Source organism: Trichomycterus rosablanca, chromosome 3 (assembly GCF_030014385.1).
Source record: "Trichomycterus rosablanca isolate fTriRos1 chromosome 3, fTriRos1.hap1, whole genome shotgun sequence".
NCBI classification, from domain to species: domain Eukaryota; kingdom Metazoa; phylum Chordata; class Actinopteri; order Siluriformes; family Trichomycteridae; genus Trichomycterus; species Trichomycterus rosablanca.
Window position 1 is genome coordinate 39,323,522 of NC_085990.1, and position 24,988 is coordinate 39,348,509.

Sequence of the window (24,988 nt, forward strand, 5' to 3'; positions counted from 1 at the left end):
GTCGTTTTATTTCCCGAACGCTTGGCAACTGCGCATGCTTGCAAATCGGTTTGCACTAAATCAAAGCCAAGTTCGAACGGTTTCAATCTCATCAGCCTCACTGCCAGACCTGAGACCACATCTCCCTGGTGGTCTAGTGGCTAGGATTCGGCGCTCTCACCGCCGCGGCCCGGGTTCGATTCCCGGTCAGGGAACTTCAGCTATTACTACTTCAAACGGCCCACTGTACATCACTCTTCTACTACAAGCAACGGAGACATTATGCGCGCCCATTTATATAACCGTGTGTGCACGCTGGAACTTTACTGCTACATGTTTTTGCTTAGATTGACAAAAAATCCCAAATTCACATGCTAAAACATCATCCTCAAATGTCCTCTCTGCGCTCGTTTCAAGTAAGTACCTCTATAGAGGACACTTTACAGATCATGACTTTTTCTTCTTATTTGCCTTTAACTTACTGTACCCACGTGTTTTGAAATTGGATTTTAACAATACAGTTTCATGTCGATTTAGATAAACACTCAAAAGGTTGGTGAATCTTTTTCGGATCTGTGCCGCGCACAGTGTTCAAAGCATCAGTGTTTGAAGCTTGACGGTAAAAACAAATACATGAAAATCAATAAAAGGGAAAAAAATACTTGAGATGGCTTAGGTGTACTACAACAACGACTTAGGAACACCGAGCGTCTTTCAGTGATGGCTGGCCCATTGGTTCTCTCTACTGCCGAAATGACCAGCCTGTGGGCTGAAAGGAAAGTTATGATTTTTACGTTAAGCTGTTCACAACAGCTTAAATGTTGTCGTGGCCGAGTGGTTAAGGCGATGGACTAGAAATCCATTGGGGTCTCCCCGCGCAGGTTCGAATCCTGCCGACAACGACATACTTTTAGCCACTGACTGCGTAGCTACATTAGCTACCAAATACACCTTCATTCTGGCACATGATGCCTTTCACTTTCACAGTATTAATTCCGGACAGTAAACTATTCAGGAACCAACAAAAAAAATGGAATACAATCACCAGGGCTTTCCTGATCAACATCAAAATGAATACAAAATGCTGTCCATGGAACAGTGTTTAACAAAAACCGTACACAGAAAACTACCGCTTTCAATGCGCTTTAATCGGGGCTCAGTCATCACACAGTTTGAGAAGCGGCTGCATGTACCTACAGTCCTGACCAGTTTGCCCCAGTCATGTTGATACAAATAAAATTGCATTATTATTCCCTTTTTTGTCTTTTTTTTAATTATTGCTGTCGTCGTCGTCGTTTTATGTTATTATTATAATGAACAATAAACCGATAGCATATGACTGTTACATGCGCATGCTGAGTGTCGCTTTTCGAAATGCTCAATCCAGCGCAGTCCGGCAGAAGCAAAAAGCTTAACGCAAAAACCTTTTGATCTCCTTTTGGAACACGGCTTCGTTGTTCTCAGCAGTAGAGAGCGCCAATGACCAGTAATAATGGACAGGAGTCGGGTTTTCCGAGCTCTGCGTTTTAGTACATGAAGCGTCGATAAGCTTTTTTGTTGGTGTTGTTTTTGCGTAGATTCTTTCAAAACGAAACGTTTAATAATTAGACCGGGTACCTTTTGCATTAAACGTTGGTATTGTGTGTACCCTTTGGTTGTAGCTATATACTTTACTATAGTGTCTGAATATTTTCGTTGTTGAAACGTGTTTCTTTATGCTTCCAAACACATCCTTTTTGCTTGAGATGTACAGATTAAAAAGGCATTAGGTCTGTTTCTGTGTGAAGTAAATATAAGCAATGAAAGCATGCAAAACCAAAGCGGATGAACATTTGTACTCACTCTAGACAGAAGTTTATTTCCCTTCAGGAAAACAGTGGATGTTTCTTTGACGAGAGAGTCGAATGGCATGTCCACGTAGAATCAGTATGGTCACAGAACTTCCATCCAGACCGTGTAGCCATGAACGGATGTATCCGCACATGCACCTATAGGCTAAACATCCAAACATATGAGGATTTGAGTTTAGTTGGAAGAGATCCGAATATTTTAAAGACGCCTCGTTCAGTGGGCGTTTCCCGAACGCTTGGCAACTGCGCATGCTTGTAAATCGGTTTGCACTAAATCAAAGCCAAGTTCGAACGGTTTCAATCTCATCAGCCTCACTGCCAGACCTGAGACCACATCTCCCTGGTGGTCTAGTGGCTAGGATTCGGCGCTCTCACCGCCGCGGCCCGGGTTCGATTCCCGGTCTGGGAACTTCAACTATTACTACTTCAAACGGCCCACTGTACATCACTCTTCTACTACAAGCAACGGAGACATTATGCGCGCCCATTTATATAACCGAGTGTGTACGCTGGAACTTTACTGCTACATGTTTTTGCTTAGATTGACAAAAAATCCCAAATTCACATGCTAAAACATCATCCTCAAATGTCCTCTCTGCGCTCGTTTCAAGTAAGTACCTCTATAGAGGACACTTTACAGATCATGACTTTTTCTTCTTATTTGCCTTTAACTTACTGTACCCACGTGTTTTGAAATTGGATTTTAACAATACAGTTTCATGTCGATTTAGATAAACACTCAAAAGGTTGGTGAATCTTTTTCGGATCTGTGCCGCGCACAGTGTTAAAAGCATCAGTGTTTGAAGCTTGACGGTAAAAACAAATACATGAAAATCAATAAAAGGGAAAAAAATACTTGAGATGGCTTAGGTGTACTACAACAACGACTTAGGAACACCGAGCGTCTTTCAGTGATGGCTGGCCCATTGGTTCTCTCTACTGCCGAAATGACCAGCCTGTGGGCTGAAAGGAAAGTTATGATTTTTACGTTAAGCTGTTCACAACAGCTTAAATGTTGTCGTGGCCGAGTGGTTAAGGCGATGGACTAGAAATCCATTGGGGTCTCCCCGCGCAGGTTCGAATCCTGCCGACAACGACGTACTTTTAGCCACTGACTGCGTAGCTACATTAGCTACCAAATACACCTTCATTCTGGCACATGATGCCTTTCACTTTCACAGTATTAATTCGGGACAGTAAACTATTCAGGAACCAACAAAAAAAATGGAATACAATCACCAGGGCTTTCCTGATCAACATCAAAATGAATACAAAATGCTGTCCATGGAACAGTGTTTAACAAAAACCGTACACAGAAAACTACCGCTTTCAATGCGCTTTAATCGGGGCTCAGTCATCACACAGTTTGAGAAGCGGCTGCATGTACCTACAGTCCTGACCAGTTTGCCCCAGTCATGTTGATACAAATAAAATTGCATTATTATTCCCTTTTTTGTCTTTTTTTTAATTATTGCTGTCGTCGTCGTCGTTTTATGTTATTATTATAATGAACAATAAACCGATAGCATATGACTGTTACATGCGCATGCTGAGTGTCGCTTTTCGAAATGCTCAATCCAGCGCAGTCCGGCAGAAGCAAAAAGCTTAACGCAAAAACCTTTTGATCTCCTTTTGGAACACGGCTTCGTTGTTCTCAGCAGTAGAGAGCGCCAATGACCAGTAATAATGGACAGGAGTCGGGTTTTCCGAGCTCTGCGTTTTAGTACATGAAGCGTCGATAAGCTTTTTTGTTGGTGTTGTTTTTGCGTAGATTCTTTCAAAACGAAACGTTTAATAATTAGACCGGGTACCTTTTGCATTAAACGTTGGTATTGTGTGTACCCTTTGGTTGTAGCTATATACTTTACTATAGTGTCTGAATATTTTCGTTGTTGAAACGTGTTTCTTTATGCTTCCAAACACATCCTTTTTGCTTGAGATGTACAGATTAAAAAGGCATTAGGTCTGTTTCTGTGTGAAGTAAATATAAGCAATGAAAGCATGCAAAACCAAAGCGGATGAACATTTGTACTCACTCTAGACAGAAGTTTATTTCCCTTCAGGAAAACAGTGGATGTTTCTTTGACGAGAGAGTCGAATGGCATGTCCACGTAGAATCAGTATGGTCACAGAACTTCCATCCAGACCGTGTAGCCATGAACGGATGTATCCGCACATGCACCTATAGGCTAAACATCCAAACATATGAGGATTTGAGTTTAGTTGGAAGAGATCCGAATATTTTAAAGACGCCTCGTTCAGTGGGCGTTTCCCGAACGCTTGGCAACTGCGCATGCTTGCAAATCGGTTTGCACTAAATCAAAGCCAAGTTCGAACGGTTTCAATCTCATCAGCCTCACTGCCAGACCTGAGCCCACATCTCCCTGGTGGTCTAGTGGCTAGGATTCGGCGCTCTCACCGCCGCGGCCCGGGTTCGATTCCCGGTCAGGGAACTTCAGCTATTACTACTTCAAACGGCCCACTGTACATCACTCTTCTACTATAAGCAACGGAGACATTATGCGCGCCCATTTATATAACCGAGTGTGCACGCTGGAACTTTACTGCTACATGTTTTTGCTTAGATTGACAAAAAATCCCAAATTCACATGCTAAAACATCATCCTCAAATGTCCTCTCTGCGCTCGTTTCAAGTACCTCTATAGAGGACACTTTACAGATCATGACTTTTTCTTCTTATTTGCCTTTAACTTACTGTACCCACGTGTTTTGAAATTGGTGTGGCTTAGGTGTACTACAACAACGACTTAGGAACACCGAGCGTCTTTCAGTGATGGCTGGCCCATTGGTTCTCTCTACTGCCGAAATGACCAGCCTGTGGGCTGAAAGGAAAGTTATGATTTTTACGTTAAGCTGTTCACAACAACTTAAATGTTGTCGTGGCCGAGTGGTTAAGGCGATGGACTAGAAATCCATTGGGGTCTCCCCGCGCAGGTTCGAATCCTGCCGACAACGACGTACTTTTAGCCACTGACTGCGTAGCTACATTAGCTACCAAATACACCTTCATTCTGGCACATGATGCCTTTCACTTTCACAGTATTAATTCGGGACAGTAAACTATTCAGGAACCAACAAAAAAAATGGAATACAATCACCAGGGCTTTCCTGATCAACATCAAAATGAATACAAAATGCTGTCCATGGAACAGTGTTTAACAAAAACCGTACACAGAAAACTACCGCTTTCAATGCGCTTTAATCGGGGCTCAGTCATCACACAGTTTGAGAAGCGGCTGCATGTACCTACAGTCCTGACCAGTTTGCACCAGTCATGTTGATACAAATAAAATTGCATTATTATTCCCTTTTTTGTCTTTTTTTTAATTATTGCTGTCGTCGTCGTCGTTTTATGTTATTATTATAATGAACAATAAACCGATAGCATATGACTGTTACATGCGCATGCTGAGTGTCGCTTTTCGAAATGCTCAATCCAGCGCAGTCCGGCAGAAGCAAAAAGCTTAACGCAAAAACCTTTTGATCTCCTTTTGGAACACGGCTTCGTTATTCTCAGCAGTAGAGAGCGCCAATGACCAGTAATAATGGACAGGAGTCGGGTTTTCCGAGCTCTGCGTTTTAGTACATGAAGCGTCGATAAGCTTTTTTGTTGGTGTTGTTTTTGCGTAGATTCTTTCAAAACGAAACGTTTAATAATTAGACCGGGTACCTTTTGCATTAAACGTTGGTATTGTGTGTACCCTTTGGTTGTAGCTATATACTTTACTATAGTGTCTGAATATTTTCGTTGTTGAAACGTGTTTCTTTATGCTTCCAAACACATCCTTTTTGCTTGAGATGTACAGATTAAAAAGGCATTAGGTCTGTTTCTGTGTGAAGTAAATATAAGCAATGAAAGCATGCAAAACCAAAGCGGATGAACATTTGTACTCACTCTAGACAGAAGTTTATTTCCCTTCAGGAAAACAGTGGATGTTTCTTTGACGAGAGAGTCGAATGGCATGTCCACGTAGAATCAGTATGGTCACAGAACTTCCATCCAGACCGTGTAGCCATGAACGGATGTATCCGCACATGCACCTATAGGCTAAACATCCAAACATATGAGGATTTGAGTTTAGTTGGAAGAGATCCGAATATTTTAAAGACGCCTCGTTCAGTGGGCGTTTCCCGAACGCTTGGCAACTGCGCATGCTTGCAAATCGGTTTGCACTAAATCAAAGCCAAGTTCGAACGGTTTCAATCTCATCAGCCTCACTGCCAGACCTGAGACCACATCTCCCTGGTGGTCTAGTGGCTAGGATTCGGCGCTCTCACCGCCGCGGCCCGGGTTCGATTCCCGGTCAGGGAACTTCAACTATTACTACTTCAAACGGCCCACTGTACATCACTCTTCTACTACAAGCAACGGAGACATTATGCGCGCCCATTTATATAACCGAGTGTGCACGCTGGAACTTTACTGCTACATGTTTTTGCTTAGATTGACAAAAATTCCCAAATTCACATGCTAAAACATCATCCTCAAATGTCCTCTCTGCGCTCGTTTCAAGTAAGTACCTCTATAGAGGACACTTTACAGATCATGACTTTTTCTTCTTATTTGCCTTTAACTTACTGTACTCACGTGTTTTGAAATTGGATTTTAACAATACAGTTTCATGTCGATTTAGATAAACACTCAAAAGGTTGGTGAATCTTTTTCGGATCTGTGCCGCGCACAGTGTTCAAAGCATCAGTGTTTGAAGCTTGACGGTAAAAACAAATACATGAAAATCAATAAAAGGGAAAAAAATACTTGAGATGGCTTAGGTGTACTACAACAACGACTTAGGAACACCGAGCGTCTTTCAGTGATGGCTGGCCCATTGGTTCTCTCTACTGCCGAAATGACCAGCCTGTGGGCTGAAAGGAAAGTTATGATTTTTACGTTAAGCTGTTCACAACAGCTTAAATGTTGTCGTGGCCGAGTGGTTAAGGCGATGGACTAGAAATCCATTGGGGTCTTCCCGCGCAGGTTCGAATCCTGCCGACAACGACGTACTTTTAGCCACTGACTGCGTAGCTACATTAGCTACCAAATACACCTTCATTCTGGCACATGATGCCTTTCACTTTCACAGTATTAATTCGGGACAGTAAACTATTCAGGAACCAACAAAAAAAATGGAATACAATCACCAGGGCTTTCCTGATCAACATCAAAATGAATACAAAATGCTGTCCATGGAACAGTGTTTAACAAAAACCGTACACAGAAAACTACCGCTTTCAATGCGCTTTAATCGGGGCTCAGTCATCACACAGTTTGAGAAGCGGCTGCATGTACCTACAGTCCTGACCAGTTTGCACCAGTCATGTTGATACAAATAAAATTGCATTATTATTCCCTTTTTTGTCTTTTTTTTTAATTATTGCTGTCGTCGTCGTCGTTTTATGTTATTATTATAATGAACAATAAACCGATAGCATTTGACTGTTACATGCGCATGCTGAGTGTCGCTTTTCGAAATGCTCAATCCAGCGCAGTCCGGCAGAAGCAAAAAGCTTAACGCAAAAACCTTTTGATCTCCTTTTGGAACACGGCTTCGTTATTCTCAGCAGTAGAGAGCGCCAATGACCAGTAATAATGGACAGGAGTCGGGTTTTCCGAGCTCTGCGTTTTAGTACATGAAGCGTCGATAAGCTTTTTTGTTGGTGTTGTTTTTGCGTAGATTCTTTCAAAACGAAACGTTTAATAATTAGACCGGGTACCTTTTGCATTAAACGTTGGTATTGTGTGTACCCTTTGGTTGTAGCTATATACTTTACTATAGTGTCTGAATATTTTCGTTGTTGAAACGTGTTTCTTTATGCTTCCAAACACATCCTTTTTGCTTGAGATGTACAGATTAAAAAGGCATTAGGTCTGTTTCTGTGTGAAGTAAATATAAGCAATGAAAGCATGCAAAACCAAAGCGGATGAACATTTGTACTCACTCTAGACAGAAGTTTATTTCCCTTCAGGAAAACAGTGGATGTTTCTTTGACGAGAGAGTCGAATGGCATGTCCACGTAGAATCAGTATGGTCACAGAACTTCCATCCAGACCGTGTAGCCATGAACGGATGTATCCGCACATGCACCTATAGGCTAAACATCCAAACATATGAGGATTTGAGTTTAGTTGGAAGAGATCCGAATATTTTAAAGACGCCTCGTTCAGTGGGCGTTTCCCGAACGCTTGGCAACTGCGCATGCTTGCAAATCGGTTTGCACTAAATCAAAGCCAAGTTCGAACGGTTTCAATCTCATCAGCCTCACTGCCAGACCTGAGACCACATCTCCCTGGTGGTCTAGTGGCTAGGATTCGGCGCTCTCACCGCCGCGGCCCGGGTTCGATTCCCGGTCAGGGAACTTCAGCTATTACTACTTCAAACGGCCCACTGTACATCACTCTTCTACTACAAGCAACGGAGACATTATGCGCGCCCATTTATATAACCGAGTGTGCACGCTGGAACTTTACTGCTACATGTTTTTGCTTAGATTGACAAAAAATCCCAAATTCACATGCTAAAACATCATCCTCAAATGTCCTCTCTGCGCTCGTTTCAAGTACCTCTATAGAGGACACTTTACAGATCATGACTTTTTCTTCTTATTTGCCTTTAACTTACTGTACCCACGTGTTTTGAAATTGGTGTGGCTTAGGTGTACTACAACAACGACTTAGGAACACCGAGCGTCTTTCAGTGATGGCTGGCCCATTGGTTCTCTCTACTGCCGAAATGACCAGCCTGTGGGCTGAAAGGAAAGTTATGATTTTTACGTTAAGCTGTTCACAACAGCTTAAATGTTGTCGTGGCCGAGTGGTTAAGGCGATGGACTAGAAATCCATTGGGGTCTCCCCGCGCAGGTTCGAATCCTGCCGACAACGACGTACTTTTAGCCACTGACTGCGTAGCTACATTAGCTACCAAATACACCTTCATTCTGGCACATGATGCCTTTCACTTTCACAGTATTAATTCGGGACAGTAAACTATTCAGGAACCAACAAAAAAAATGGAATACAATCACCAGGGCTTTCCTGATCAACATCAAAATGAATACAAAATGCTGTCCATGGAACAGTGTTTAACAAAAACCGTACACAGAAAACTACCGCTTTCAATGCGCTTTAATCGGGGCTCAGTCATCACACAGTTTGAGAAGCGGCTGCATGCACCTACAGTCCTGACCAGTTTGCACCAGTCATGTTGATACAAATAAAATTGCATTATTATTCCCTTTTTTGTCTTTTTTTTAATTATTGCTGTCGTCGTCGTCGTTTTATGTTATTATTATAATGAACAATAAACCGATAGCATATGACTGTTACATGCGCATGCTGAGTGTCGCTTTTCGAAATGCTCAATCCAGCGCAGTCCGGCAGAAGCAAAAAGCTTAACGCAAAAACCTTTTGATCTCCTTTTGGAACACGGCTTCGTTATTCTCAGCAGTAGAGAGCGCCAATGACCAGTAATAATGGACAGGAGTCGGGTTTTCCGAGCTCTGCGTTTTAGTACATGAAGCGTCGATAAGCTTTTTTGTTGGTGTTGTTTTTGCGTAGATTCTTTCAAAACGAAACGTTTAATAATTAGACCGGGTACCTTTTGCATTAAACGTTGGTATTGTGTGTACCCTTTGGTTGTAGCTATATACTTTACTATAGTGTCTGAATATTTTCGTTGTTGAAACGTGTTTCTTTATGCTTCCAAACACATCCTTTTTGCTTGAGATGCACAGATTAAAAAGGCATTAGGTCTGTTTCTGTGTGAAGTAAATATAAGCAATGAAAGCATGCAAAACCAAAGCGGATGAACATTTGTACTCACTCTAGACAGAAGTTTATTTCCCTTCAGGAAAACAGTGGATGTTTCTTTGACGAGAGAGTCGAATGGCATGTCCACGTAGAATCAGTATGGTCACAGAACTTCCATCCAGACCGTGTAGCCATGAACGGATGTATCCGCACATGCACCTATAGGCTAAACATCCAAACATATGAGGATTTGAGTTTAGTTGGAAGAGATCCGAATATTTTAAAGACGCCTCGTTCAGTGGGCGTTTCCCGAACGCTTGGCAACTGCGCATGCTTGCAAATCGGTTTGCACTAAATCAAAGCCAAGTTCGAACGGTTTCAATCTCATCAGCCTCACTGCCAGACCTGAGACCACATCTCCCTGGTGGTCTAGTGGCTAGGATTCGGCGCTCTCACCGCCGCGGCCCGGGTTCGATTCCCGGTCAGGGAACTTCAACTATTACTACTTCAAACGGCCCACTGTACATCACTCTTCTACTACAAGCAACGGAGACATTATGCGCGCCCATTTATATAACCGAGTGTGCACGCTGGAACTTTACTGCTACATGTTTTTGCTTAGATTGACAAAAAAATCCCAAATTCACATGCTAAAACATCATCCTCAAATGTCCTCTCTGCGCTCGTTTCAAGTAAGTACCTCTATAGAGGACACTTTACAGATCATGACTTTTTCTTCTTATTTGCCTTTAACTTACTGTACCCACGTGTTTTGAAATTGGATTTTAACAATACAGTTTCATGTCGATTTAGATAAACACTCAAAAGGTTGGTGAATCTTTTTCGGATCTGTGCCGCGCACAGTGTTAAAAGCATCAGTGTTTGAAGCTTGACGGTAAAAACAAATACATGAAAATCAATAAAAGGGAAAAAAATACTTGAGATGGCTTAGGTGTACTACAACAACGACTTAGGAACACCGAGCGTCTTTCAGTGATGGCTGGCCCATTGGTTCTCTCTACTGCCGAAATGACCAGCCTGTGGGCTGAAAGGAAAGTTATGATTTTTACGTTAAGCTGTTCACAACAGCTTAAATGTTGTCGTGGCCGAGTGGTTAAGGCGATGGACTAGAAATCCATTGGGGTCTTCCCGCGCAGGTTCGAATCCTGCCGACAACGACGTACTTTTAGCCACTGACTGCGTAGCTACATTAGCTACCAAATACACCTTCATTCTGGCACATGATGCCTTTCACTTTCACAGTATTAATTCGGGACAGTAAACTATTCAGGAACCAACAAAAAAAATGGAATACAATCACCAGGGCTTTCCTGATCAACATCAAAATGAATACAAAATGCTGTCCATGGAACAGTGTTTAACAAAAACCGTACACAGAAAACTACCGCTTTCAATGCGCTTTAATCGGGGCTCAGTCATCACACAGTTTGAGAAGCGGCTGCATGTACCTACAGTCCTGACCAGTTTGCACCAGTCATGTTGATACAAATAAAATTGCATTATTATTCCCTTTTTTGTCTTTTTTTTAATTATTGCTGTCGTCGTCGTCGTTTTATGTTATTATTATAATGAACAATAAACCGATAGCATATGACTGTTACATGCGCATGCTGAGTGTCGCTTTTCGAAATGCTCAATCCAGCGCAGTCCGGCAGAAGCAAAAAGCTTAACGCAAAAACCTTTTGATCTCCTTTTGGAACACGGCTTCGTTATTCTCAGCAGTAGAGAGCGCCAATGACCAGTAATAATGGACAGGAGTCGGGTTTTCCGAGCTCTGCGTTTTAGTACATGAAGCGTCGATAAGCTTTTTTGTTGGTGTTGTTTTTGCGTAGATTCTTTCAAAACGAAACGTTTAATAATTAGACCGGGTACCTTTTGCATTAAACGTTGGTATTGTGTGTACCCTTTGGTTGTAGCTATATACTTTACTATAGTGTCTGAATATTTTCGTTGTTGAAACGTGTTTCTTTATGCTTCCAAACACATCCTTTTTGCTTGAGATGTACAGATTAAAAAGGCATTAGGTCTGTTTCTGTGTGAAGTAAATATAAGCAATGAAAGCATGCAAAACCAAAGCGGATGAACATTTGTACTCACTCTAGACAGAAGTTTATTTCCCTTCAGGAAAACAGTGGATGTTTCTTTGACGAGAGAGTCGAATGGCATGTCCACGTAGAATCAGTATGGTCACAGAACTTCCATCCAGACCGTGTAGCCATGAACGGATGTATCCGCACATGCACCTATAGGCTAAACATCCAAACATATGAGGATTTGAGTTTAGTTGGAAGAGATACGAATATTTTAAAGACGCCTCGTTCAGTGGGCGTTTCCCGAACGCTTGGCAACTGCGCATGCTTGCAAATCGGTTTGCACTAAATCAAAGCCAAGTTCGAACGGTTTCAATCTCATCAGCCTCACTGCCAGACCTGAGACCACATCTCCCTGGTGGTCTAGTGGCTAGGATTCGGCGCTCTCACCGCCGCGGCCCGGGTTCGATTCCCGGTCAGGGAACTTCAACTATTACTACTTCAAACGGCCCACTGTACATCACTCTTCTACTACAAGCAACGGAGACATTATGCGCGCCCATTTATATAACCGAGTGTGCACGCTGGAACTTTACTGCTACATGTTTTTGCTTAGATTGACAAAAAAATCCCAAATTCACATGCTAAAACAACATCCTCAAATGTCCTCTCTGCGCTCGTTTCAAGTAAGTACCTCTATAGAGGACACTTTACAGATCATGACTTTTTCTTCTTATTTGCCTTTAACTTACTGTACCCACGTGTTTTGAAATTGGATTTTAACAATACAGTTTCATGTCGATTTAGATAAACACTCAAAAGGTTGGTGAATCTTTTTCGGATCTGTGCCGCGCACAGTGTTAAAAGCATCAGTGTTTGAAGCTTGACGGTAAAAACAAATACATGAAAATCAATAAAAGGGAAAAAAATACTTGAGATGGCTTAGGTGTACTACAACAACGACTTAGGAACACCGAGCGTCTTTCAGTGATGGCTGGCCCATTGGTTCTCTCTACTGCCGAAATGACCAGCCTGTGGGCTGAAAGGAAAGTTATGATTTTTACGTTAAGCTGTTCACAACAGCTTAAATGTTGTCGTGGCCGAGTGGTTAAGGCGATGGACTAGAAATCCATTGGGGTCTCCCCGCGCAGGTTCGAATCCTGCCGACAACGACGTACTTTTAGCCACTGACTGCGTAGCTACATTAGCTACCAAATACACCTTCATTCTGGCACATGATGCCTTTCACTTTCACAGTATTAATTCGGGACAGTAAACTATTCAGGAACCAACAAAAAAAATGGAATACAATCACCAGGGCTTTCCTGATCAACATCAAAATGAATACAAAATGCTGTCCATGGAACAGTGTTTAACAAAAACCGTACACAGAAAACTACCGCTTTCAATGCGCTTTAATCGGGGCTCAGTCATCACACAGTTTGAGAAGCGGCTGCATGCACCTACAGTCCTGACCAGTTTGCACCAGTCATGTTGATACAAATAAAATTGCATTATTATTCCCTTTTTTGTCTTTTTTTTAATTATTGCTGTCGTCGTCGTCGTTTTATGTTATTATTATAATGAACAATAAACCGATAGCATATGACTGTTACATGCGCATGCTGAGTGTCGCTTTTCGAAATGCTCAATCCAGCGCAGTCCGGCAGAAGCAAAAAGCTTAACGCAAAAACCTTTTGATCTCCTTTTGGAACACGGCTTCGTTATTCTCAGCAGTAGAGAGCGCCAATGACCAGTAATAATGGACAGGAGTCGGGTTTTCCGAGCTCTGCGTTTTAGTACATGAAGCGTCGATAAGCTTTTTTGTTGGTGTTGTTTTTGCGTAGATTCTTTCAAAACGAAACGTTTAATAATTAGACCGGGTACCTTTTGCATTAAACGTTGGTATTGTGTGTACCCTTTGGTTGTAGCTATATACTTTACTATAGTGTCTGAATATTTTCGTTGTTGAAACGTGTTTCTTTATGCTTCCAAACACATCCTTTTTGCTTGAGATGTACAGATTAAAAAGGCATTAGGTCTGTTTCTGTGTGAAGTAAATATAAGCAATGAAAGCATGCAAAACCAAAGCGGATGAACATTTGTACTCACTCTAGACAGAAGTTTATTTCCCTTCAGGAAAACAGTGGATGTTTCTTTGACGAGAGAGTCGAATGGCATGTCCACGTAGAATCAGTATGGTCACAGAACTTCCATCCAGACCGTGTAGCCATGAACGGATGTATCCGCACATGCACCTATAGGCTAAACATCCAAACATATGAGGATTTGAGTTTAGTTGGAAGAGATCCGAATATTTTAAAGACGCCTCGTTCAGTGGGCGTTTCCCGAACGCTTGGCAACTGCGCATGCTTGCAAATCGGTTTGCACTAAATCAAAGCCAAGTTCGAACGGTTTCAATCTCATCAGCCTCACTGCCAGACCTGAGACCACATCTCCCTGGTGGTCTAGTGGCTAGGATTCGGCGCTCTCACCGCCGCGGCCCGGGTTCGATTCCCGGTCAGGGAACTTCAACTATTACTACTTCAAACGGCCCACTGTACATCACTCTTCTACTACAAGCAACGGAGACATTATGCGCGCCCATTTATATAACCGAGTGTGCACGCTGGAACTTTACTGCTACATGTTTTTGCTTAGATTGACAAAAAAATCCCAAATTCACATGCTAAAACATCATCCTCAAATGTCCTCTCTGCGCTCGTTTCAAGTAAGTACCTCTATAGAGGACACTTTACAGATCATGACTTTTTCTTCTTATTTGCCTTTAACTTACTGTACCCACGTGTTTTGAAATTGGATTTTAACAATACAGTTTCATGTCGATTTAGATAAACACTCAAAAGGTTGGTGAATCTTTTTCGGATCTGTGCCACGCACAGTGTTAAAAGCATCAGTGTTTGAAGCTTGACGGTAAAAACAAATACATGAAAATCAATAAAAGGGAAAAAAATACTTGAGATGGCTTAGGTGTACTACAACAACGACTTAGGAACACCGAGCGTCTTTCAGTGATGGCTGGCCCATTGGTTCTCTCTACTGCCGAAATGACCAGCCTGTGGGCTGAAAGGAAAGTTATGATTTTTACGTTAAGCTGTTCACAACAGCTTAAATGTTGTCGTGGCCGAGTGGTTAAGGCGATGGACTAGAAATCCATTGGGGTCTTCCCGCGCAGGTTCGAATCCTGCCGACAACGACGTACTTTTAGCCACTGACTGCGTAGCTACATTAGCTACCAAATACACCTTCATTCTGGCACATGATGCCTTTCACTTTCACAGTATTAATTCGGGACAGTAAACTATTCAGGAACCAACAAAAAAAATGGAATACAATCACCAGGGCTTTCCTGATCAACATCAAAATGAATACAAAATGCTGTCCATGGAACAGTGTTTAACAAAAACCGTACACAGAAAACTACCGGTTTCAATGCCCTTTAATCGGGGCTCAGTCATCACACAGTTTGAGAAGCGGCTGCATGTACCTACAGTCCTGACCAGTTTGCACCAGTCATGTTGATACAAATAAAATTGCATTATTATTCCCTTTTTTGTCTTTTTTTTAATTATTGCTGTCGTCGTCGTCGTTTTATGTTATTATTATAATGAACAATAAACCGATAGCATATGACTGTTACATGCGCATGCTGAGTGTCGCTTTTCGAAATGCTCAATACAGCGCAGTCCGGCAGAAGCAAAAAGCTTAACGCAAAAACCTTTTGATCTCCTTTTGGAACACGGCTTCGTTATTCTCAGCAGTAGAGAGCGCCAATGACCAGTAATAATGGACAGGAGTCGGGTTTTCCGAGCTCTGCGTTTTAGTACATGAAGCGTCGATAAGCTTTTTTGTTGGTGTTGTTTTTGCGTAGATTCTTTCAAAACGAAACGTTTAATAATTAGACCGGGTACCTTTTGCATTAAACGTTGGTATTGTGTGTACCCTTTGGTTGTAGCTATATACTTTACTATAGTGTCTGAATATTTTCGTTGTTGAAACGTGTTTCTTTATGCTTCCAAACACATCCTTTTTGCTTGAGATGTACAGATTAAAAAGGCATTAGGTCTGTTTCTGTGTGAAGAAAATATAAGCAATGAAAGCATGCAAAACCAAAGCGGATGAACATTTGTACTCACTCTAGACAGAAGTTTATTTCCCTTCAGGAAAACAGTGGATGTTTCTTTGACGAGAGAGTCGAATGGCATGTCCACGTCGAATCAGTATGGTCACAGAACTTCCATCCAGACCGTGTAGCCATGAACGGATGTATCCGCACATGCACCTATAGGCTAAACATCCAAACATATGAGGATGTGAGTTTAGTTGGAAGAGATCCGAATATTTTAAAGACGCCTCGTTCAGTGGGCGTTTCCCGAACGCTTGGCAACTGCGCATGCTTGCAAATCGGTTTGCACTAAATCAAAGCCAAGTTCGAACGGTTTCAATCTCATCAGCCTCACTGCCAGACCTGAGACCACATCTCCCTGGTGGTCTAGTGGCTAGGATTCGGCGCTCTCACCGCCGCGGCCCGGGTTCGATTCCCGGTCAGGGAACTTCAACTATTACTACTTCAAACGGCCCACTGTACATCACTCTTCTACTACAAGCAACGGAGACATTATGCGCGCCCATTTATATAACCGAGTGTGCACGCTGGAACTTTACTGCTACATGTTTTTGCTTAGATTGACAAAAAATCCCAAATTCACATGCTAAAACATCATCCTCAAATGTCCTCTCTGCGCTCGTTTCAAGTAAGTACCTCTATAGAGGACACTTTACAGATCATGACTTTTTCTTCTTATTTGCCTTTAACTTACTGTACCCACGTGTTTTGAAATTGGATTTTAACAATACAGTTTCATGTCGATTTAGATAAACACTCAAAAGGTTGGTGAATCTTTTTCGGATCTGTGCCGCGCACAGTGTTAAAAGCATCAGTGTTTGAAGCTTGACGGTAAAAACAAATACATGAAAATCAATAAAAGGGAAAAAAATACTTGAGATGGCTTAGGTGTACTACAACAACGACTTAGGAACACCGAGCGTCTTTCAGTGATGGCTGGCCCATTGGTTCTCTCTACTGCCGAAATGACCAGCCTGTGGGCTGAAAGGAAAGTTATGATTTTTACGTTAAGCTGTTCACAACAGCTTAAATGTTGTCGTGGCCGAGTGGTTAAGGCGATGGACTAGAAATCCATTGGGGTCTTCCCGCGCAGGTTCGAATCCTGCCGACAACGACGTACTTTTAGCCACTGACTGCGTAGCTACATTAGCTACCAAATACACCTTCATTCTGGCACATGATGCCTTTCACTTTCACAGTATTAATTCGGGACAGTAAACTATTCAGGAACCAACAAAAAAAATGGAATACAATCACCAGGGCTTTCCTGATCAACATCAAAATGAATACAAAATGCTGTCCATGGAACAGTGTTTAACAAAAACCGTACACAGAAAACTACCGCTTTCAATGCGCTTTAATCGGGGCTCAGTCATCACACAGTTTGAGAAGCGGCTGCATGCACCTACAGTCCTGACCAGTTTGCACCAGTCATGTTGATACAAATAAAATTGCATTATTATTCCCTTTTTTGTCTTTTTTTTAATTATTGCTGTCGTCGTCGTCGTTTTATGTTATTATTATAATGAACAATAAACCGATAGCATATGACTGTTACATGCGCATGCTGAGTGTCGCTTTTCGAAATGCTCAATCCAGCGCAGTCCGGCAGAAGCAAAAAGCTTAACGCAAAAACCTTTTGATCTCCTTTTGGAACACGGCTTCGTTATTCTCAGCAGTAGAGAGCGCCAATGACCAGTAATAATGGACAGGAGTCGGGTTTTCCGAGCTCTGCGTTTTAGTACATGAAGCGTCGATAAGCTTTTTTGTTGGTGTTGTTTTTGCGTAGATTCTTTCAAAACGAAACGTTTAATAATTAGACCGGGTACCTTTTGCATTAAACGTTGGTATTGTGTGTACCCTTTGGTTGTAGCTATATACTTTACTATAGTGTCTGAATATTTTCGTTGTTGAAACGTGTTTCTTTATGCTTCCAAACACATCCTTTTTGCTTGAGATGTACAGATTAAAAAGGCATTAGGTCTGTTTCTGTGTGAAGTAAATATAAGCAATGAAAGCATGCAAAACCAAAGCGGATGAACATTTGTACTCACTCTAGACAGAAGTTTATTTCCCTTCAGGAAAACAGTGGATGTTTCTTTGACGAGAGAGTCGAATGGCATGTCCACGTAGAATCAGTATGGTCACAGAACTTCCATCCAGACCGTGTAGCCATGAACGGATGTATCCGCACATGCACCTATAGGCTAAACATCCAAACATATGAGGATTTGAGTTTAGTTGGAAGAGATCCGAATATTTTAAAGACGCCTCGTTCAGTGGGCGTTTCCCGAACGCTTGGCAACTGCGCATGCTTGCAAATCGGTTTGCACTAAATCAAAGCCAAGTTCGAACGGTTTCAATCTCATCAGCCTCACTGCCAGACCTGAGACCACATCTCCCTGGTGGTCTAGTGGCTAGGATTCGGCGCTCTCACCGCCGCGGCCCGGGTTCGATTCCCGGTCAGGGAACTTCAACTATTACTACTTCAAACGGCCCACTGTACATCACTCTTCTACTACAAGCAACGGAGACATTATGCGCGCCCATTTATATAACCGAGTGTGCACGCTGGAACTTTACTGCTACATGTTTTTGCTTAGATTGACAAAAAAATCCCAAATTCACATGCTAAAACATCATCCTCAAATGTCCTCTCTGCGCTCGTTTCAAGTAAGTACCTCTATAGAGGACACTTTACAGATCATGACTTTTTCTTCTTATTTGCCTTTAACTTACTGTACCCACGTGTTTTGAAATTGGATTTTAACAATACAGTTTCATGTCGATTTAGATAAACACTCAAAAGGTTGGTGAATCTTTTTCGGATCTGTGCCACGCACAGTGTTAAAAGCATCAGTGTTTGAAGCTTGACGGTAAAAACAAATACATGAAAATCAATAAAAGGGAAAAAAATACTTGAGATGGCTTAGGTGTACTACAACAACGACTTAGGAACACCGAGCGTCTTTCAGTGATGGCTGGCCCATTGGTTCTCTCTACTGCCGAAATGACCAGCCTGTGGGCTGAAAGGAAAGTTATGATTTTTACGTTAAGCTGTTCACAACAGCTTAAATGTTGTCGTGGCCGAGTGGTTAAGGCGATGGACTAGAAATCCATTGGGGTCTTCCCGCGCAGGTTCGAATCCTGCCGACAACGACGTACTTTTAGCCACTGACTGCGTAGCTACATTAGCTACCAAATACACCTTCATTCTGGCACATGATGCCTTTCACTTTCACAGTATTAATTCGGGACAGTAAACTATTCAGGAACCAACAAAAAAAATGGAATACAATCACCAGGGCTTTCCTGATCAACATCAAAATGAATACAAAATGCTGTCCATGGAACAGTGTTTAACAAAAACCGTACACAGAAAACTACCGGTTTCAATGCCCTTTAATCGGGGCTCAGTCATCACACAGTTTGAGAAGCGGCTGCATGTACCTACAGTCCTGACCAGTTTGCACCAGTCATGTTGATACAAATAAAATTGCATTATTATTCCCTTTTTTGTCTTTTTTTTAATTATTGCTGTCGTCGTCGTCGTTTTATGTTATTATTATAATGAACAATAAACCGATAGCATATGACTGTTACATGCGCATGCTGAGTGTCGCTTTTCGAAATGCTCAATACAGCGCAGTCCGGCAGAAGCAAAAAGCTTAACGCAAAAACCTTTTGATCTCCTTTTGGAACACGGCTTCGTTATTCTCAGCAGTAGAGAGCGCCAATGACCAGTAATAATGGACAGGAGTCGGGTTTTCCGAGCTCTGCGTTTTAGTACATGAAGCGTCGATAAGCTTTTTTGTTGGTGTTGTTTTTGCGTAGATTCTTTCAAAACGAAACGTTTAATAATTAGACCGGGTACCTTTTGCATTAAACGTTGGTATTGTGTGTACCCTTTGGTTGTAGCTATATACTTTACTATAGTGTCTGAATATTTTCGTTGTTGAAACGTGTTTCTTTATGCTTCCAAACACATCCTTTTTGCTTGAGATGTACAGATTAAAAAGGCATTAGGTCTGTTTCTGTGTGAAGAAAATATAAGCAATGAAAGCATGCAAAACCAAAGCGGATGAACATTTGTACTCACTCTAGACAGAAGTTTATTTCCCTTCAGGAAAACAGTGGATGTTTCTTTGACGAGAGAGTCGAATGGCATGTCCACGTCGAATCAGTATGGTCACAGAACTTCCATCCAGACCGTGTAGCCATGAACGGATGTATCCGCACATGCACCTATAGGCTAAACATCCAAACATATGAGGATGTGAGTTTAGTTGGAAGAGATCCGAATATTTTAAAGACGCCTCGTTCAGTGGGCGTTTCCCGAACGCTTGGCAACTGCGCATGCTTGCAAATCGGTTTGCACTAAATCAAAGCCAAGTTCGAACGGTTTCAATCTCATCAGCCTCACTGCCAGACCTGAGACCACATCTCCCTGGTGGTCTAGTGGCTAGGATTCGGCGCTCTCACCGCCGCGGCCCGGGTTCGATTCCCGGTCAGGGAACTTCAACTATTACTACTTCAAACGGCCCACTGTACATCACTCTTCTACTACAAGCAACGGAGACATTATGCGCGCCCATTTATATAACCGAGTGTGCACGCTGGAACTTTACTGCTACATGTTTTTGCTTAGATTGACAAAAAATCCCAAATTCACATGCTAAAACATCATCCTCAAATGTCCTCTCTGCGCTCGTTTCAAGTAAGTACCTCTATAGAGGACACTTTACAGATCATGACTTTTTCTTCTTATTTGCCTTTAACTTACTGTACCCACGTGTTTTGAAATTGGATTTTAACAATACAGTTTCATGTCGATTTAGATAAACACTCAAAAGGTTGGTGAATCTTTTTCGGATCTGTGCCGCGCACAGTGTTAAAAGCATCAGTGTTTGAAGCTTGACGGTAAAAACAAATACATGAAAATCAATAAAAGGGAAAAAAATACTTGAGATGGCTTAGGTGTACTACAACAACGACTTAGGAACACCGAGCGTCTTTCAGTGATGGCTGGCCCATTGGTTCTCTCTACTGCCGAAATGACCAGCCTGTGGGCTGAAAGGAAAGTTATGATTTTTACGTTAAGCTGTTCACAACAGCTTAAATGTTGTCGTGGCCGAGTGGTTAAGGCGATGGACTAGAAATCCATTGGGGTCTTCCCGCGCAGGTTCGAATCCTGCCGACAACGACGTACTTTTAGCCACTGACTGCGTAGCTACATTAGCTACCAAATACACCTTCATTCTGGCACATGATGCCTTTCACTTTCACAGTATTAATTCGGGACAGTAAACTATTCAGGAACCAACAAAAAAAATGGAATACAATCACCAGGGCTTTCCTGATCAACATCAAAATGAATACAAAATGCTGTCCATGGAACAGTGTTTAACAAAAACCGTACACAGAAAACTACCGCTTTCAATGCGCTTTAATCGGGGCTCAGTCATCACACAGTTTGAGAAGCGGCTGCATGCACCTACAGTCCTGACCAGTTTGCACCAGTCATGTTGATACAAATAAAATTGCATTATTATTCCCTTTTTTGTCTTTTTTTTAATTATTGCTGTCGTCGTCGTCGTTTTATGTTATTATTATAATGAACAATAAACCGATAGCATATGACTGTTACATGCGCATGCTGAGTGTCGCTTTTCGAAATGCTCAATCCAGCGCAGTCCGGCAGAAGCAAAAAGCTTAACGCAAAAACCTTTTGATCTCCTTTTGGAACACGGCTTCGTTATTCTCAGCAGTAGAGAGCGCCAATGACCAGTAATAATGGACAGGAGTCGGGTTTTCCGAGCTCTGCGTTTTAGTACATGAAGCGTCGATAAGCTTTTTTGTTGGTGTTGTTTTTGCGTAGATTCTTTCAAAACGAAACGTTTAATAATTAGACCGGGTACCTTTTGCATTAAACGTTGGTATTGTGTGTACCCTTTGGTTGTAGCTATATACTTTACTATAGTGTCTGAATATTTTCGTTGTTGAAACGTGTTTCTTTATGCTTCCAAACACATCCTTTTTGCTTGAGATGTACAGATTAAAAAGGCATTAGGTCTGTTTCTGTGTGAAGTAAATATAAGCAATGAAAGCATGCAAAACCAAAGCGGATGAACATTTGTACTCACTCTAGACAGAAGTTTATTTCCCTTCAGGAAAACAGTGGATGTTTCTTTGACGAGAGAGTCGAATGGCATGTCCACGTAGAATCAGTATGGTCACAGAACTTCCATCCAGACCGTGTAGCCATGAACGGATGTATCCGCACATGCACCTATAGGCTAAACATCCAAACATATGAGGATTTGAGTTTAGTTGGAAGAGATCCGAATATTTTAAAGACGCCTCGTTCAGTGGGCGTTTCCCGAACGCTTGGCAACTGCGCATGCTTGCAAATCGGTTTGCACTAAATCAAAGCCAAGTTCGAACGGTTTCAATCTCATCAGCCTCACTGCCAGACCTGAGACCACATCTCCCTGGTGGTCTAGTGGCTAGGATTCGGCGCTCTCACCGCCGCGGCCCGGGTTCGATTCCCGGTCAGGGAACTTCAACTATTACTACTTCAAACGGCCCACTGTACATCACTCTTCTACTACAAGCAACGGAGACATTATGCGCGCCCATTTATATAACCGAGTGTGCACGCTGGAACTTTACTGCTACATGTTTTTGCTTAGATTGACAAAAAAATCCCAAATTCACATGCTAAAACATCATCCTCAAATGTCCTCTCTGCGCTCGTTTCAAGTAAGTACCTCTATAGAGGACACTTTACAGATCATGACTTTTTCTTCTTATTTGCCTTTAACTTACTGTACCCACGTGTTTTGAAATTGGATTTTAACAATACAGTTTCATGTCGATTTAGATAAACACTCAAAAGGTTGGTGAATCTTTTTCGGATCTGTGCCACGCACAGTGTTAAAAGCATCAGTGTTTGAAGCTTGACGGTAAAAACAAATACATGAAAATCAATAAAAGGGAAAAAAATACTTGAGATGGCTTAGGTGTACTACAACAACGACTTAGGAACACCGAGCGTCTTTCAGTGATGGCTGGCCCATTGGTTCTCTCTACTGCCGAAATGACCAGCCTGTGGGCTGAAAGGAAAGTTATGATTTTTACGTTAAGCTGTTCACAACAGCTTAAATGTTGTCGTGGCCGAGTGGTTAAGGCGATGGACTAGAAATCCATTGGGGTCTTCCCGCGCAGGTTCGAATCCTGCCGACAACGACGTACTTTTAGCCACTGACTGCGTAGCTACATTAGCTACCAAATACACCTTCATTCTGGCACATGATGCCTTTCACTTTCACAGTATTAATTCGGGACAGTAAACTATTCAGGAACCAACAAAAAAAATGGAATACAATCACCAGGGCTTTCCTGATCAACATCAAAATGAATACAAAATGCTGTCCATGGAACAGTGTTTAACAAAAACCGTACACAGAAAACTACCGGTTTCAATGCCCTTTAATCGGGGCTCAGTCATCACACAGTTTGAGAAGCGGCTGCATGTACCTACAGTCCTGACCAGTTTGCACCAGTCATGTTGATACAAATAAAATTGCATTATTATTCCCTTTTTTGTCTTTTTTTTAATTATTGCTGTCGTCGTCGTCGTTTTATGTTATTATTATAATGAACAATAAACCGATAGCATATGACTGTTACATGCGCATGCTGAGTGTCGCTTTTCGAAATGCTCAATACAGCGCAGTCCGGCAGAAGCAAAAAGCTTAACGCAAAAACCTTTTGATCTCCTTTTGGAACACGGCTTCGTTATTCTCAGCAGTAGAGAGCGCCAATGACCAGTAATAATGGACAGGAGTCGGGTTTTCCGAGCTCTGCGTTTTAGTACATGAAGCGTCGATAAGCTTTTTTGTTGGTGTTGTTTTTGCGTAGATTCTTTCAAAACGAAACGTTTAATAATTAGACCGGGTACCTTTTGCATTAAACGTTGGTATTGTGTGTACCCTTTGGTTGTAGCTATATACTTTACTATAGTGTCTGAATATTTTCGTTGTTGAAACGTGTTTCTTTATGCTTCCAAACACATCCTTTTTGCTTGAGATGTACAGATTAAAAAGGCATTAGGTCTGTTTCTGTGTGAAGAAAATATAAGCAATGAAAGCATGCAAAACCAAAGCGGATGAACATTTGTACTCACTCTAGACAGAAGTTTATTTCCCTTCAGGAAAACAGTGGATGTTTCTTTGACGAGAGAGTCGAATGGCATGTCCACGTCGAATCAGTATGGTCACAGAACTTCCATCCAGACCGTGTAGCCATGAACGGATGTATCCGCACATGCACCTATAGGCTAAACATCCAAACATATGAGGATGTGAGTTTAGTTGGAAGAGATCCGAATATTTTAAAGACGCCTCGTTCAGTGGGCGTTTCCCGAACGCTTGGCAACTGCGCATGCTTGCAAATCGGTTTGCACTAAATCAAAGCCAAGTTCGAACGGTTTCAATCTCATCAGCCTCACTGCCAGACCTGAGACCACATCTCCCTGGTGGTCTAGTGGCTAGGATTCGGCGCTCTCACCGCCGCGGCCCGGGTTCGATTCCCGGTCAGGGAACTTCAACTATTACTACTTCAAACGGCCCACTGTACATCACTCTTCTACTACAAGCAACGGAGACATTATGCGCGCCCATTTATATAACCGAGTGTGCACGCTGGAACTTTACTGCTACATGTTTTTGCTTAGATTGACAAAAAATCCCAAATTCACATGCTAAAACATCATCCTCAAATGTCCTCTCTGCGCTCGTTTCAAGTAAGTACCTCTATAGAGGACACTTTACAGATCATGACTTTTTCTTCTTATTTGCCTTTAACTTACTGTACCCACGTGTTTTGAAATTGGATTTTAACAATACAGTTTCATGTCGATTTAGATAAACACTCAAAAGGTTGGTGAATCTTTTTCGGATCTGTGCCGCGCACAGTGTTAAAAGCATCAGTGTTTGAAGCTTGACGGTAAAAACAAATACATGAAAATCAATAAAAGGGAAAAAAATACTTGAGATGGCTTAGGTGTACTACAACAACGACTTAGGAACACCGAGCGTCTTTCAGTGATGGCTGGCCCATTGGTTCTCTCTACTGCCGAAATGACCAGCCTGTGGGCTGAAAGGAAAGTTAGGGTTTTTACAGCTGAAGT

General features: G+C 42.0%; 25 non-coding genes across 25 annotated transcripts; all 25 read left to right on the forward strand.

Moving 5' to 3' along the window:
* Window positions 1-122: 122 nt before the first annotated feature.
* trnae-cuc (transfer RNA glutamic acid (anticodon CUC)) lies at window positions 123-194 on the forward strand. The gene has a single exon. It is a non-coding gene; the product is annotated as a tRNA-Glu (tRNA).
* Window positions 195-799: 605 nt separating this feature from the next.
* Window positions 800-881, forward strand: trnas-aga (transfer RNA serine (anticodon AGA)). The gene has a single exon. It is a non-coding gene; the product is annotated as a tRNA-Ser (tRNA).
* Window positions 882-2,166: 1,285 nt separating this feature from the next.
* On the forward strand, window positions 2,167-2,238 carry trnae-cuc (transfer RNA glutamic acid (anticodon CUC)). The gene has a single exon. It is a non-coding gene; the product is annotated as a tRNA-Glu (tRNA).
* A 605-nt stretch (window positions 2,239-2,843) lies between these two features.
* trnas-aga (transfer RNA serine (anticodon AGA)) lies at window positions 2,844-2,925 on the forward strand. Its single transcript has one exon. It is a non-coding gene; the product is annotated as a tRNA-Ser (tRNA).
* Window positions 2,926-4,210: 1,285 nt separating this feature from the next.
* Window positions 4,211-4,282, forward strand: trnae-cuc (transfer RNA glutamic acid (anticodon CUC)). Its single transcript has one exon. It is a non-coding gene; the product is annotated as a tRNA-Glu (tRNA).
* Window positions 4,283-4,723: 441 nt separating this feature from the next.
* On the forward strand, window positions 4,724-4,805 carry trnas-aga (transfer RNA serine (anticodon AGA)). The gene has a single exon. It is a non-coding gene; the product is annotated as a tRNA-Ser (tRNA).
* Window positions 4,806-6,090: 1,285 nt separating this feature from the next.
* On the forward strand, window positions 6,091-6,162 carry trnae-cuc (transfer RNA glutamic acid (anticodon CUC)). The gene has a single exon. It is a non-coding gene; the product is annotated as a tRNA-Glu (tRNA).
* A 605-nt stretch (window positions 6,163-6,767) lies between these two features.
* trnas-aga (transfer RNA serine (anticodon AGA)) lies at window positions 6,768-6,849 on the forward strand. Its single transcript has one exon. It is a non-coding gene; the product is annotated as a tRNA-Ser (tRNA).
* A 1,286-nt stretch (window positions 6,850-8,135) lies between these two features.
* Window positions 8,136-8,207, forward strand: trnae-cuc (transfer RNA glutamic acid (anticodon CUC)). The gene has a single exon. It is a non-coding gene; the product is annotated as a tRNA-Glu (tRNA).
* A 441-nt stretch (window positions 8,208-8,648) lies between these two features.
* Window positions 8,649-8,730, forward strand: trnas-aga (transfer RNA serine (anticodon AGA)). The gene has a single exon. It is a non-coding gene; the product is annotated as a tRNA-Ser (tRNA).
* Window positions 8,731-10,015: 1,285 nt separating this feature from the next.
* trnae-cuc (transfer RNA glutamic acid (anticodon CUC)) lies at window positions 10,016-10,087 on the forward strand. The gene has a single exon. It is a non-coding gene; the product is annotated as a tRNA-Glu (tRNA).
* A 606-nt stretch (window positions 10,088-10,693) lies between these two features.
* Window positions 10,694-10,775, forward strand: trnas-aga (transfer RNA serine (anticodon AGA)). Its single transcript has one exon. It is a non-coding gene; the product is annotated as a tRNA-Ser (tRNA).
* A 1,285-nt stretch (window positions 10,776-12,060) lies between these two features.
* On the forward strand, window positions 12,061-12,132 carry trnae-cuc (transfer RNA glutamic acid (anticodon CUC)). Its single transcript has one exon. It is a non-coding gene; the product is annotated as a tRNA-Glu (tRNA).
* Window positions 12,133-12,738: 606 nt separating this feature from the next.
* trnas-aga (transfer RNA serine (anticodon AGA)) lies at window positions 12,739-12,820 on the forward strand. The gene has a single exon. It is a non-coding gene; the product is annotated as a tRNA-Ser (tRNA).
* A 1,285-nt stretch (window positions 12,821-14,105) lies between these two features.
* On the forward strand, window positions 14,106-14,177 carry trnae-cuc (transfer RNA glutamic acid (anticodon CUC)). The gene has a single exon. It is a non-coding gene; the product is annotated as a tRNA-Glu (tRNA).
* Window positions 14,178-14,783: 606 nt separating this feature from the next.
* trnas-aga (transfer RNA serine (anticodon AGA)) lies at window positions 14,784-14,865 on the forward strand. The gene has a single exon. It is a non-coding gene; the product is annotated as a tRNA-Ser (tRNA).
* A 1,285-nt stretch (window positions 14,866-16,150) lies between these two features.
* trnae-cuc (transfer RNA glutamic acid (anticodon CUC)) lies at window positions 16,151-16,222 on the forward strand. The gene has a single exon. It is a non-coding gene; the product is annotated as a tRNA-Glu (tRNA).
* Window positions 16,223-16,827: 605 nt separating this feature from the next.
* Window positions 16,828-16,909, forward strand: trnas-aga (transfer RNA serine (anticodon AGA)). The gene has a single exon. It is a non-coding gene; the product is annotated as a tRNA-Ser (tRNA).
* A 1,285-nt stretch (window positions 16,910-18,194) lies between these two features.
* On the forward strand, window positions 18,195-18,266 carry trnae-cuc (transfer RNA glutamic acid (anticodon CUC)). Its single transcript has one exon. It is a non-coding gene; the product is annotated as a tRNA-Glu (tRNA).
* A 606-nt stretch (window positions 18,267-18,872) lies between these two features.
* On the forward strand, window positions 18,873-18,954 carry trnas-aga (transfer RNA serine (anticodon AGA)). The gene has a single exon. It is a non-coding gene; the product is annotated as a tRNA-Ser (tRNA).
* Window positions 18,955-20,239: 1,285 nt separating this feature from the next.
* trnae-cuc (transfer RNA glutamic acid (anticodon CUC)) lies at window positions 20,240-20,311 on the forward strand. Its single transcript has one exon. It is a non-coding gene; the product is annotated as a tRNA-Glu (tRNA).
* Window positions 20,312-20,916: 605 nt separating this feature from the next.
* trnas-aga (transfer RNA serine (anticodon AGA)) lies at window positions 20,917-20,998 on the forward strand. Its single transcript has one exon. It is a non-coding gene; the product is annotated as a tRNA-Ser (tRNA).
* A 1,285-nt stretch (window positions 20,999-22,283) lies between these two features.
* Window positions 22,284-22,355, forward strand: trnae-cuc (transfer RNA glutamic acid (anticodon CUC)). The gene has a single exon. It is a non-coding gene; the product is annotated as a tRNA-Glu (tRNA).
* Window positions 22,356-22,961: 606 nt separating this feature from the next.
* Window positions 22,962-23,043, forward strand: trnas-aga (transfer RNA serine (anticodon AGA)). Its single transcript has one exon. It is a non-coding gene; the product is annotated as a tRNA-Ser (tRNA).
* Window positions 23,044-24,328: 1,285 nt separating this feature from the next.
* trnae-cuc (transfer RNA glutamic acid (anticodon CUC)) lies at window positions 24,329-24,400 on the forward strand. The gene has a single exon. It is a non-coding gene; the product is annotated as a tRNA-Glu (tRNA).
* The last annotated feature ends 588 nt before the right edge of the window (window positions 24,401-24,988 follow it).